This window comes from Schistocerca nitens, chromosome 7, assembly GCF_023898315.1.
Source record: "Schistocerca nitens isolate TAMUIC-IGC-003100 chromosome 7, iqSchNite1.1, whole genome shotgun sequence".
NCBI classification, from domain to species: Eukaryota; Metazoa; Arthropoda; class Insecta; order Orthoptera; family Acrididae; genus Schistocerca; species Schistocerca nitens.
Genome location: NC_064620.1, coordinates 455,009,111 through 455,022,355, shown reverse-complemented (window position 1 = coordinate 455,022,355; position 13,245 = coordinate 455,009,111). Strand labels below are relative to the sequence as shown.

The 13,245-nt window shown below is 41.9% G+C and overlaps 1 pseudogene; it reads right to left on the bottom strand.

Moving 5' to 3' along the window:
• LOC126195684 (neural-cadherin-like) overlaps positions 1-3,516 on the bottom strand; it is a 296,356-nt pseudogene extending 292,840 nt beyond the window's left edge.
• Positions 3,517-13,245: the final 9,729 nt, after the last annotated feature.

Sequence of the window (13,245 nt, the reverse complement as noted above, 5' to 3'; positions counted from 1 at the left end):
CCCGTTTGTTTATTGTTTTCATTTCTGTGAGATGTCCATGCAGCGTATCACCTCCTCTCACCATTAAACACATCTTCTGTCTTCAGCGTACACAACAGAACTTGTATATCGTATTTTGCACCGGCTATATCATAATTAAGAATTTCAGACCAAAAAATGATATGGTGTTTTTATTTTTCCCAGTATACATTTGTAGATTTAACAAATTAAAAATATTGTCATTTTAAAGCAGCTTACAATCTCTAACATTTACATTTTCCCAACAGTTATTCTCTTTCATTCAAAAATAGACCAATTTTGTAATTTGTGTCATGTATAGGTCACCTTACCCTTGTTAAGGAAGTCGAAATTGCCATGGGGGGGGGGGGTTGGAATTCGATAGTAGGAAAAGGAAAGGGAGGAAAAATAATAAGAGAACGTGCCTTGGAAAAAGGAATGAAAGGGGAACGCACATGGGAGAATTTAGAACAGAACATGATTTAACTTGAAATACAATGTTCAGTTTTACATGTCTTATGACGATGAAATTTGTCAGGAGTCTATTCTTAGACAGAAATGAAATGTGAACGATAAACAGTTCAGACAAGGAGAGAACAGGAGCTTTGTAAATGTGGTGCTTCGGATCAATACTGAAGATTAGACAGGAAGCTCGAATAAAGAATGAAGAGGTAGTAAATCGATTTGGGGAAAAGATAAACTGATGACACAACTTGATTAAATGAGGGAATCGGTTGACGGGACACGTCCCGGGGGTCGAGGAGTATCCAGTTTCGCAATGGAGGCCACAATTTGTTGAGGCGAATACATTAAGCATGTTCAAATACATGAAGGACGCAGTAGGTAACGCAGAGATGAAGAGGCCTGCACACCCATAGCTTCTGGAGGTGCTCAAGCCAGTCCTCGAGCTGAAAACCGTAGCAACAAAACAATTACAACATCGATGCATCTATTTTCTATTTCTTCTCTTTTAGCTATTATTTGAAAGTCCTATTTTTCCTTATTTTGTTTTTGGCGCCAGGGGCCACCAGCCTAGTCACGCACCTGATTGAACAGGCTGCTGTGATGTACAGAAGGGTGCAGTACTCACCACCGTGCGAGCTTCGTAGTCAAGCTGAGCAGCCACTCGCACCTGTCCGGTGTCGCCATCTATCGAGAAGGTGCCATCCTCGTTGCCTGCCTCGATGTCGTAGCGCACAGCAGGATCTGTAAAAAGACGTTATCATTAAATATTACAAAATAAAGGTTTCTTAAAATATAAATTTCCCTAAATGAAATGTATTAGGCTGGCGCATAAGTGCGTAGTATTTCTGTTTCGCAAGTTAGTATTTCGCTTGCAGTGAGTTTATTTATTGACGGTCATTGTTTATTTGTAGCTCACTGTTGCTATCTGAGTTCGCATATTATAATTTTGTCATTTGGAGATAGTGATTGGAGCTGTGGGCGCTAGAACATGGGTGCCATGTGGAGAAATCGGAACATTTCCGACGTATTCTTCTGTTTGACTTCAATAGAGGGGTGACACTAAAAGAGGCAACCAGAAACATTTTTGCCTTGTATGGGGATAATGCCGTTGGACAGTGCACGGCAAGAAAATTGTTTCCTCGTCTTAAGGAGGATCATTATGACAATGGCTCTCCAGTTTCAGGAAGACGTTTTAACGCATTAACCCACAATGATCCACGCCATTGTACTCGAGAGCAGCGTTTGCATGCGATCGGGAAGGTTCAAAATCGGGTGTATGGGTACCGCATTTCTAAGCCGAATCACAAAATCAGTGGGTGGCCGTATGTCATACTCCTCTTGCTCGTCATCAACTGCCTCGTGAACAACACCTACTATTCCTATCCCGACTTGTTACTGGTGACGAGAAATGGTGTCTTTAAGCTAACATAAGCTAAAGAAAGAAACGGTTGTGTCCAGACAACCATTCCCGGTACATAGACCTGCGCGCTCCATAAAAAAAAAAGGTTCAAATGGCTCTGAGCACTATGGGACTTAACATCTGTGGTCATCAGTACCCTAGAACTTAGAACTACTTAAACCTAACTAACCTAAGGATATCACACACAGCCGGCCGAATTGGCCGTGCGGTTAAAGGCGCTGCAGTCTGGAACCGCAAGACCGCTACGGTCGCAGGTTCGAATCCTGCCTCGGGCATGGATGTTTGTGATGTCCTTAGGTTGGTTAGGTTTAACTAGTTCTAAGTTCTAGGGGACTGGTGACATCAGCAGTTGAGTCCCATAGTGCTCAGAGCCATTTGAACCATTTTTTTGAACATCACACACATCCATGCCCGAGGCAGGATTCGAACCTGCGACAGTAGCGGTCACGCGGTTCCAGACTGAAGTGCCTAGAACCGCACGGCCACACCGGCCGGCTGCTCCACAAAAGGTAATGTGACGTATCTCGTGGAACAACCGCGGTGTGGAGTACTACGAATTGGTCCCCGAGGTGTAACTATCACTCCTCACATATATAGTAATCAACTGTGACGTCTTGAAGACGCAATCCAAGAGCAACGACCGGGAAAACTGCTTCAGGTGATGCTACTCTACGATAACGCCCGCCCACACTCTGCTATACTGAAAAAATTTCTAGGAAGGAATTGGGTCGGGAAGTCATTCCGCACCCACCTTATTCAGTTGATCTTGCACTCTTTTCCGCTCTCGATTGAACGACGTTGAGGAACTTCCTTTTCGGAAGCAAATCCTCTCTGAACGTGGCGACTAATTCTTCGCTTCAAAGCCAAGCGATTTCTTAGTTACCCAAGCATTGGTACACTGTTGTAAGTAGTGGAGGAGAATATATTACTAATGACTAAACTCTCTGTAGTGTATCTGTTGCGTTCATTAAATTAATGGATGAACACTACGAACTTATGCATCAACCTAACAAATCTCATAAGGAGTGTTCCAACGGAAAGGTACGAAACGTCGTAACAACCAAATCGATTGAAATTTGTCTATGTCGCTTTGGGGTAAGGCACTGACGAATCTAGTCAATGGAAGCATGCGTCATCACCACCCAATAAAAATCCCAAGCTGTCCTCAGCAGGCCAGGTGATACCCACCGTTGTTTTCGGCGCCCGAGGTCCGAAACTCTTCGAATTTCTCGGACACGGAAAAATCATTCACAGTGAGACACAACATAGCCTACGCAAGTCCATCAGGAGCAAACGGTCTGGGCTGCTCACGGAGGAAGTTAGTCTGTTCCACGGTGACGCGCGTCCACACGCCTCCAAATTCACACGAAGAGTGTCAGCATCCTCTCTACAACCCGCATATGTCGCCCTGCGACTTCCATGTGTTTCATCCGCTTTTTTTAGGAACACAGCCACAGGAGTTCTGGGAACATGGAATCCTTCTGTTCGTAAAACAGTGGGATAGTTGTGTTCAGGCATCTGGTGATCGAATAAAGACTTCGTTTATATAGACAGTTTTGTTTCTTACCTTGTTTTGATTGCTCCTCGTGTATAGCCGATACACGATGTTCTTGTACAAGGTATAGAATTGACATTACTAGTACCGTAAATTTCTAATTTTTTTGTTGGCCTTATGTCCAGTTGCAGATACGGATCGCTGAAACTGCCTATGAGCTAGCCGAGAGAAATTTACCTTCTTTTTAGCGTTCCGTACGTCAGTCGGTAAACATGGGACCCTCATAGGATCGCTTTTTTTGGCCGTCCGTCTGTTTACCTGCCTGCCTGTCTGCCCATCTGTTAAGAAGCCTTTTTCGCAGAAATGGGTAGATGTATCCAGCTGAAATTCGTGTCACACACTAAGAAGAAATTTCCCTTGATGGTGTAAAATATTTAAGCTTCTAAGCCAATGCAGTCGAAAATTACGTCCATTTAGGCCACCTATTTTGATACTTGCAAACTTACTCATCAAAATCTGTAAGATACTACCCTTTGACCTGGAATCTTGAAATTTAGCAAGAAGCAAGGTTTCACAGTACGAGCAAATAAAAAAATCCTAAAATTGTTAATTTGTAATTCTATAACACGAAAAAAATACTTTGTTCGTTTGTTATCCCATTGTCTGCCTGTCCATTTGTTGATACCCATTTTTCTCAGGCACAGATGGACGAATATCTTGGCGGTATCGATATCGATAATAGGCAAAAATTGTTGATATTCTCGTTTCCCGGGATAGACGAGCTATCGATGTACATAGTTAACTTTGTACGGGACCGTCGGTGCGCGAGTGGCCCTCGCAGTTACCCACATTTTTTGGTTTCAACGAAAGAAGAATCCTACACGCAGGAAAGTTTATTGCATGTACGCCTTTGTAAATCAAAAGGTAGACAGTTGTTATTGTTTGATAATCACAGTACGGTCAGGTGAAGCGAACAGATGCAAGCAGCAGTCGCCAAACACTTTGAGATGCTGCTCCATCGTTACTGGCCTCTTTATCGACGGGACGTTAACCTTTGATCTTCTCTCATTTCTGTTTTCTGAAATGCTTTTGTCTGATGAACCAGGACTGGATGATTCAGGTTATACTAACTCGCAAAACAATGTATGTTGGAAATCTGAAAATTCTCGTGAGTTAGGGTAAGGTGGGACTAAAGAATCATTTCAACTGTTTTGGGCCGCAATGGGATAGTAAATATTTTATTACCCATGTGAAGTTGTAGTGTTGAATAGATCATAGTTATAAGTTTTGTACCATAAAGATACATTTCTCCAAGACCTACTCTTCATCATTGTAAATAGCAAGATTTAAAATGTTGAAACAACGAAAAAATTTGTGGGGCTATTTGGATCGTAAATGAGGCTAGATGAATAATTGTCATACAATTATACAAAATATAGAAGATCGCACTTTCTAACTGTTCCAGTAATTGTCAAATGCCTTTCCCACCCAGAATTGGTTACGACGAGAACAGCCACACAAATTTCCTGAAAGCACACCTCGCATTTATCACCCCCGATACATCCGCTTTTCATCATAGATCTAGGATCGTAACATCTAATTTTGCAGAAACCACAAGATATGTTTTATTTCCCAGACTCAGCATCAGTTGATGATGAAGATGAATCCTCCTCTCGATTTGAAGATTGCTATGTAACATCTGGCGCATTTCTGCAACCCTTCTTTGGGAGTTTTCAAAATGTAAATTTCTTTTCCCTCTTTTAAGATTGAGATGAACTGGAAACGTCACACGGAAAGCTGAAGTTTTCCCTCCCCTCGCACGTGCGGTAGGGTTTTTTTTTTGTTTGGAGTCGGCAGACCAGAAGAAAATGATGATGATGTTGCTGAACTCTTGAGTTTCCTAATTTCCTGGAGGACTAGATGAAGGTGCAGGGCCTGGGTTTATTTCTGATTCTGTGGTACAGAGCGTGAACAATCATTCAGGAATGTGGACGAAGTAATGTGGATGATGGTTTTGTGTCTGAATTGAAGGTGAAAATTTCCGCGCTGTCAGATCCCTTCGCATCATTTCCTACATTAGCACCATGTCTCCGGCGACGTCCAAAATTTAAGAAATATCAAATTTCGTGATAGAGGCTGATTGACTATTGTATATAATTAGGCTACATAAATACGTTATTAAAGAATACACAATACCTATTATAGGTCAACGTGAGAGTACTGGGCGGGTAATTCATTACGGAAAGCGAGATGAAAACATAATAGTCATGGGGTTGGCTCTGAGCACTATGAGACTTAACATCTGTGGTCATCAGTCCCCTAGAACTTAGAACTACTTAAACCTAACTAACCTAAGGACATCACACACATCCACGCCCGAGGCAGGATTCGAACCTGCGACCGTAGAGGTCACGCGGTTCCAGACTGAAGCGCCTAGAACCGCACGGCCACACCGGCCGGCAATAGTCATGGGGAACTTGGAGTGCGATTGTAGGGGAAGAAAGGGTTACGGGAGAATACGCACATCGTACTAGGAATGAGAGAGGAGAAAGGCTATTTGAGTCCTGCGATAAATTTCAGCTAGTAAATGCAAATACTCTATTCAAGAATCGCAAAAGGCTAGCAGATACGGGACTATTTCAGTTAGATTACATCATGGTCAGGCGGAGATAGATTCAGATCACAATTTAGTAGTGATGAAGAGTAGGCTGAAGTTAAAAAGACTAGTCAGGAAGAATCAATGCGCCAGCAAGTGTGATATGGAAGTATTAATGAATGAAGAGATACTCTTCAAGTTCTCTGAGACTATAGATACTGCGATAAGAAATAGCTTAGTGAGCAGTTCAGTGGGAGACGCATGGACATCTCTCAAAAGAGAAATCACGGAATTTTGAAAGAAAAGCATAGGTACAAAGAAGGTAACTGCAAAGAAACCATAGAAAAAAGAAGACATAATTTAGTTGATCGATGAAAAATATTCAGGGAAAGTCAGGAGCACAAAAATACAAATCACTCAAGAATTAAATAAATACGAAGTGCAGGGAATCTAAGACGAACAGGCAGCTGAAAAAATGTCTTTCTTCGATTTACTCTCAATCCATATTCTGTACTCACTAGACAGTTCGTTCCATATACAGATCCTGTAATTCTTCTTCGCTGTCACTGAGGATAACAATGTCGTCAGCGGGCCTTATTGATATCCTTTCACCTTGAATAGTAAGTCGAGTCTTGAACCCTTCTTTTATTTCCATCAGTGCTTCCTCGATGTGTAGATTGGATAGTAGGTGTGAAAGACTACATCCGTGTCTCACAACCTTTTTAATCCGAACACCTCGTTCTTGGTCCTCCACTCTTGTTATTCCCTCTTGGCTCTTGTACATTTGTGTATTCCTCTGTCTCTCTTATTTTGACTCCTGTTTCTTCTTCTATCACATCAGACAAATCTTCCCCCTTCATAGAGGCCATCAATGTGCTCTTTCCATCTGTCCTCACTCCTCTGCACTTAACAATGGAGTTGCCATTTCACTATTAATGTTGCCACCTTTGCTTACAATTTCACGGAATGTTGTATTGAATTTCCTATATGTTCAGACTGTCCTTCCGACAATCATTTCTTTTTCGATTTCTTCACGTTTTTCACGTGCCAATTTCGCCTTAGCTTCCCTGCACTTTCTATTTATTTCATCCCTAAGCGTCTTACATTTCTGTGCTCCTGTATTTCTGTATTCCTGAATGTTTTTGTACTCCCTTCTTTCAATCAACTGACGCATTTTCCCGTTACCCAATGTTTCTCCGCAGCTACTTTGTTGTACCTATGTTTTTCTTTCCATCTTCTGTGATTGCCCTTTTTAGAAATGTCCATTCCTCTTCAACTAAAGAGCCTATGAACGATTCCTTGTAATAGTGTCTATAGCCTCACTATTTCCGTATCCCACTTATTTGCTCATTGATTCTCCCTGACTCGTCTCTTAAACTTTGACCTACTCTTCATCATTATTAAATTGTGATCTGAGTCTATATCTGCTTATGGGCACACATTACAATCCAATACCTGATTTCGGGATCTCTGACTGATCGTGATGTAGTCCAACTAAAATCTTCGCGAATGTCCCGGCCTTTTACAGGTACACCTCCTCCTCTTGTGATTATTGAGTATTCGCTATTACTAACTGTTGTGGCGTAACAAGCTAGTCACGCCACACTGAGGAGGAAGCCGAAAGGCACGCGTACACACACGCCGACTGGCGTCAAGTCTGGAACAGGATACGTATTGAATACTATAAAGAAAATAGGTATCTTTTGGAATATACTTAACTTTTAATCAATCCTTGTGATACATCTCTCTTGACTATACAAATGAGACTCGTAAGATACATGCACTGTGACAATTGGCGCCTTGCTAAGTCGTAGCCATTAACTTAGCTGAAGGCTATTCTAACTGTCTCTCGGCAAATGAGAGCAAAGGCTTCGTCCGTATAGTCGCTAGCAACGTCGTCGTACAACTGGGGCGAGTTCTCGTACGTCTCTCGAGACCTGCCGTGTGGTGGCGCTCGGTCTGCGATCACACAGTGGCGACACGCGGGTCCGACATGTACTAATGGACCGCGGCCGATTTAAGCTACCACCTAGCAAGTGTGGTGTCTGGCAGTGACACCACACTAACTGAAATCAATTGCAGAACTCAATTAGTCTTTCTCCTCTCTCATTCCTAATACCAAGCCCATATTCTCCTGTAACTACTTTTCTTATTCCTTCCCCTACAACTGCATTCCGATCCATAATGAGTATTAGATTACGTCTATGATGGCGTTACGAGGCGGTTTCATGATAGGATACTTGAGGGACCGACGTCGATTGTTCCGTGAGTTCACGTGCCCCCCTATTAATGCAGCCATGTTCCGTGAGAAAGAAACAGCATCTCAGAATCAATCTTTCCGTCACACGCCGACTGGAATAGCCAGCAGCTGTAGTAACGTTGAGCATAGGTCAGTCTATACGTTATCGTTTACGTTATCGTTATTTTGTAGGGGTTTAACTAAGAGTTAGTGGGCAGCTCTGTGAACAGATGTTACTAACACACCGGTCTGAAGAAGTGAATGCTGAAACGATTTTCTTCGCACTTCTTTCCAATGCTGCTCCTAACTCTGAGTTGAGCTGAACCCTACACCTCACCTGCTACATTCAAAGAACAGGCCGGCGATGCCTACAGCCGTCAGCTCCTTGGGTATTTTGACTGCTTCACCGACTGTCCGTCTATGAATGTTACTTTCCGTGGCAACCACTATATTTTCGTATAATCCATAACCTGGTCACATGTTTCTCGGTGCACAGATACCGCTGATTTTACATTTAGTATTTAACTTACGAGGTACATCCGGAAAGTAAGTTCGATCGCGTCCACAGATGGATAGGAATGAGCATGCTTAGGAGTACAGAGGCGGTATGTGGGAATAGCGCAGTGCAGTTTTCAATCTTGTGACGGCAGTGGTAACAGCACAGTGCTAGAATAAAATGGCAGATCTGATATTGTCTCCCGTCAACAGCGAAGTTCGTTTTGTTATCCGATTTTTGCACGCTCGGAAGCAACCTTCAGCAGAGACTCATCAACAGTCGCGTCACGTATATGGACACATTATGAACGACAGAATCACCAGACGAAGGTGCAGGCCACTCGTTGAAGGACGAACCAATATTTACGAAGAAGACTAGTGATCGATCGTCCCTCGTGACACCACAACTGATGGAAAGTGTATGGAGAGCAATTTTGCGGAACGCTCTCGTCAGTTCCCTTAGATGTGTCGCTCGCTGTTGCACGAATTTGTCTCCCAGTGGTTTGGTTTTCATGAAGTGTGTGCATGGTGGGTGCCAAGGCAACTGACAGATGAACGCAGCACTGACATTCCTACAGCAGTACGCAGAGAAAGGTGACAAGTTTCTCGCTCATTTTGTAACTGACGGTGAAACGTGAGTGTTTCATGCCACACCATAAACAAAACAACAGTTCATGCATTGGCAGCATAGTGGTTAACCAATGAAGACCAAATTCAAGCAGACAGTCTCTGTGAAAATAAGCGAGGAGAGACCATAAATGGTGATCGGTATTGTAAGACATTGAAAACTCTGAGGAGGGCGATCCAGAACAAGAGACGTAAGATGTCGACAAGAGACATTACGATTATGCACGACAATGCAAGACCCCATGCAGCCAACTCCACACGAAATGTATAAAATCAATCTGGGTGGGAGATCTTCGATCATCCACCCTACAGCCCGGACTTCGTCCCAAGTGACTTTCATCTCTTCCATCTCAAGAAGTGTTTTCTGGCAGGAAAACGTTTCCCCAACGACGCTGACGTACAGACTGAAGTGACTTCATGGCTGCAGACGTTGATGGCAGACTGGTATGACATGGGCATACAGGTGACCGTGAACCGTTACGATAAATGTCTCACCAATGGTGGTGACTACGTTGAGAAGTAGCCAGTGCATCTATGTAAATATTCCAATAAATTTGTCTTAGTGACGTTTTTGTTTTCTTTACCAGTCATCGTAACTTACTTTCTGGATGTAACTCCTATGTGGCATTACTGCTTTTTAATACATTCTTTTGTTCACCTTCCAGTTTCACCGATATACACGTTGCCACAACCATGTCACTTCATATGCTGTCACAGTGTGAAGGTGGTTAGACGCTATTGTTATAGGTCAGAAGAAGTCTTTTGTCTTGTGTCGATTGAGAAATGTAGATGTTATTCCAGCCTTCAGAAGGATTCTGCTATGCAATCGGTAACTCTAGTCACAAAAGGTAAATGTGCGGGAGGCTCCTTGCTTTTCTTGTTTGCATAACTATTATTATTATTATTACCGCTTCGGATGAAGTCCTGTTAATGGAAAAATTAGCATAGCTCTTGGTCATCAGTGTTTTACTAAAGAGATCTAGCTGTAACCGCAAGCTCTTACTGTCACCGATGCGAAGCGGCGCCTAGTATACTCGCGGATTTTCCCCGATTTTAAGGAATTCGGTGTGTTTGCACAACGTTATTACTGTTGTATTTAATATGGGTGTGCTGACTGCCAGTAAGTGGCCACTGACGCCAGTAATCACAAGCAGGAAAATGATTTAATTAATCAGTAACGTAAAATTATTTGCAATAATGTCAGCGTTGTATAAGAAAAATAAATAGTGCAATGAACGTTCGGCTATAGCTATGTAAGTTACGGAAATAAGACTGGAAACCAAGCTTCCGTTCTACACTGAGTGCACAATAAACTCTAATAACCATTTTATTTCCTGAGATATTTAGCTGTATAACGTATGAGAAAGAAATTAATTTCAGGAGCGATATTGGAGCGCTGGGATATACACACCAAGTTTAAAAACAATTTTTGCGTATCTATATTGTAGTGTCACCGTGATTTATGACGAGGAGGATTAGTATTACTGGAGTTAATTATTTGATAGGTCATTTGCGAGCGGCAGAGGTTTTGAGATAGGATTTCATTTCAAAGCTTTTGTATGGATCAGAGATTTACGTGACCTGTTTCGGATACATTTGATCTGTTTCGGGAGGAAGTAAATACGGAGCCTTTGTAACCCGCTTATTCATTTGTTCTCGTCGCATCGCTCATTTTTTTTTTTTTTTTTTTTTTTTTGCTCGACCTCACGTATTTCATGTGTTGAGATTACAGCAAAATTGGGCTTGTCTGTTGGAAGTTTAGCACAATACAGCAATCGTCCGCCAGAATTTATAGCTTTTCCATGTGAACGTGAAGTGCAATTTTTATTAATATCTTCATAATGGGACGCTGAAAGAATTATACCCTATTCGGTTGTGAGTCTTTCGCTCTGTAATTTACGTCAGTACCGTAGATAGCAGTATGATGATAGCGAACTGACTTGTTCAGTCTCAACCAGTACAAGTGACTAAAAAATAAAATTTATACGAAGTTTAAATGCGAACATTTTAGGTGTTGCTTGATCGTGATCGTTACGAATATCAACTAAAGCTGTACATTACTGCAACCAGTCACACTATAATTTCCAGTATGCATTTCGAGTGATTTTACCTCCAGCATTTATATATAACATCAAATACTAGAAAATGAATGTTGACTGTAATGCAAAGACAATGACTACGAGAAATATTAAAGAAAAATTGTAAACCTCGGTAAATGTTTTTGTAAATCAAAAGTTTGGAAGCGAGCCCTTCCTCTTCTCGTAACTCACTTCAGATGTTCCCTACGAACCTACAGGAGGTACGTGCGATTGGGCTCTGTAATTCATCTCATTTATTGAATAATAATTGTCGTACTGACAATAAATGTGTTAGCATTCATTGTAGAAACCTTTTAGCAAATAACATATTAATCTTGTTGTGTGAGTTTTTTGTTGCAAATGAATGTGTCTGGAATTGCGCACTTATTATCGCGTAGTGTCGTTCAAATACTACGTTCTTAAAAAGTCGAAATAGTATATTCTTTTCTACGAAGTCCGAACTAATACTTACTATCGCTTTTTACCTGAAATTCACTTTAACGTTTTCAGGGTAATAATGCTTGCAAACAATGAAGTAGAAAAGCCACCAGAGCCTGATGCATCAAGAGTTATGGCCTACAAAATGTACAGTGAAAGTGATACGATGTTAATTGATAACTTATTGGCATGTTTTATAATAGTGACCGCATCATCGCATCTTTCCCGAGACAAATCTTTATTCATGTATTGCATACTTTCTGGTCGATTTAATTACTTTTTTTCCTCGCTTTATTATATACTAGGGAGGAAGGATACGTTTCAAGTGGCACCGTATGACAGCTGAAGAAAACCCCTCTTAGTCGCAAGCTCGAAGTTATGTGGTTGTTTAGACTGGTAGGTGAAGAGTCAGCTCCTTGCAGTCATAAAAGGATTTCGCTGACAAATTTTAGAAAAAAACGTGCTTCTTCGAAATTTTTTGGGCGAGTGCAACTTCCGAGACACACAGAAGTCGTGTTGTAATTTCGTGAACAATTTAGTTTGCGGAGTTTGAAGATATAACCATTTTCCCTTTACAGGAGGATTTTCGTTGTTTTCTGATAAGTTGTTCCATCACAGTAATCTCAACTGTAAGTCGCTGTGGTGGGGAATACCGTCGTAGGTATCACGAAAGAGAAAATACTGATGTAAAGCATTAACTTTTATTGGTTACATCACATATCTTTTCTACTGGATAATCTCCACATATGTCAGTTACGAATAAGACCGTTTCATGGCCCAAGCTGTACAAGCAGTCGTTTGGGGAGCCAAACTGGGAGGATCGCCAAATTCAGTTTTACAATGAGCTGACAAGGGTTACCTCCAAATATCGTGTCGGAATTCCTTTTTCCCGCTATAGTGCAGCAGCTCGGCCTGGCATGGGCTCAACAAGTCCTTGAAAGTCCCCTGCAAAAATATTCGGCCCTGCTGCCCTTATAGCCGTCCATAATAGCGAAAGTGTTGTCGGTTTAGGATTTTGTACACAAAATGACGTCTCGATTATGTCCCACAAATGATCGATAGGATTCATGTCGAGCGATCTGGGTGGACAAATCATACGCTTGAATTGCCCAGAATCTTTTTTGAACCAAATGCACACAACTGTGGCCTGGTAACATGCCGCATTATCATCCACAAAAATTCCGTCGTTGTTAGGTAACATGAAGTCTGTGAATGGCTGCAAATGGTCTCCAGCAATATGATCATAACCACTGACAGTCAATGATTAGCTCAGTAGGACCAGAGGACCCAGTTCATCCCATGTAAACACAGCCCAAACCATAATGGAGCCAAGATTGCACAGTGCCTTGTTAAGAATATGGGTCCGTGACTTCGTGGGGTCTGCGCTACACTCGA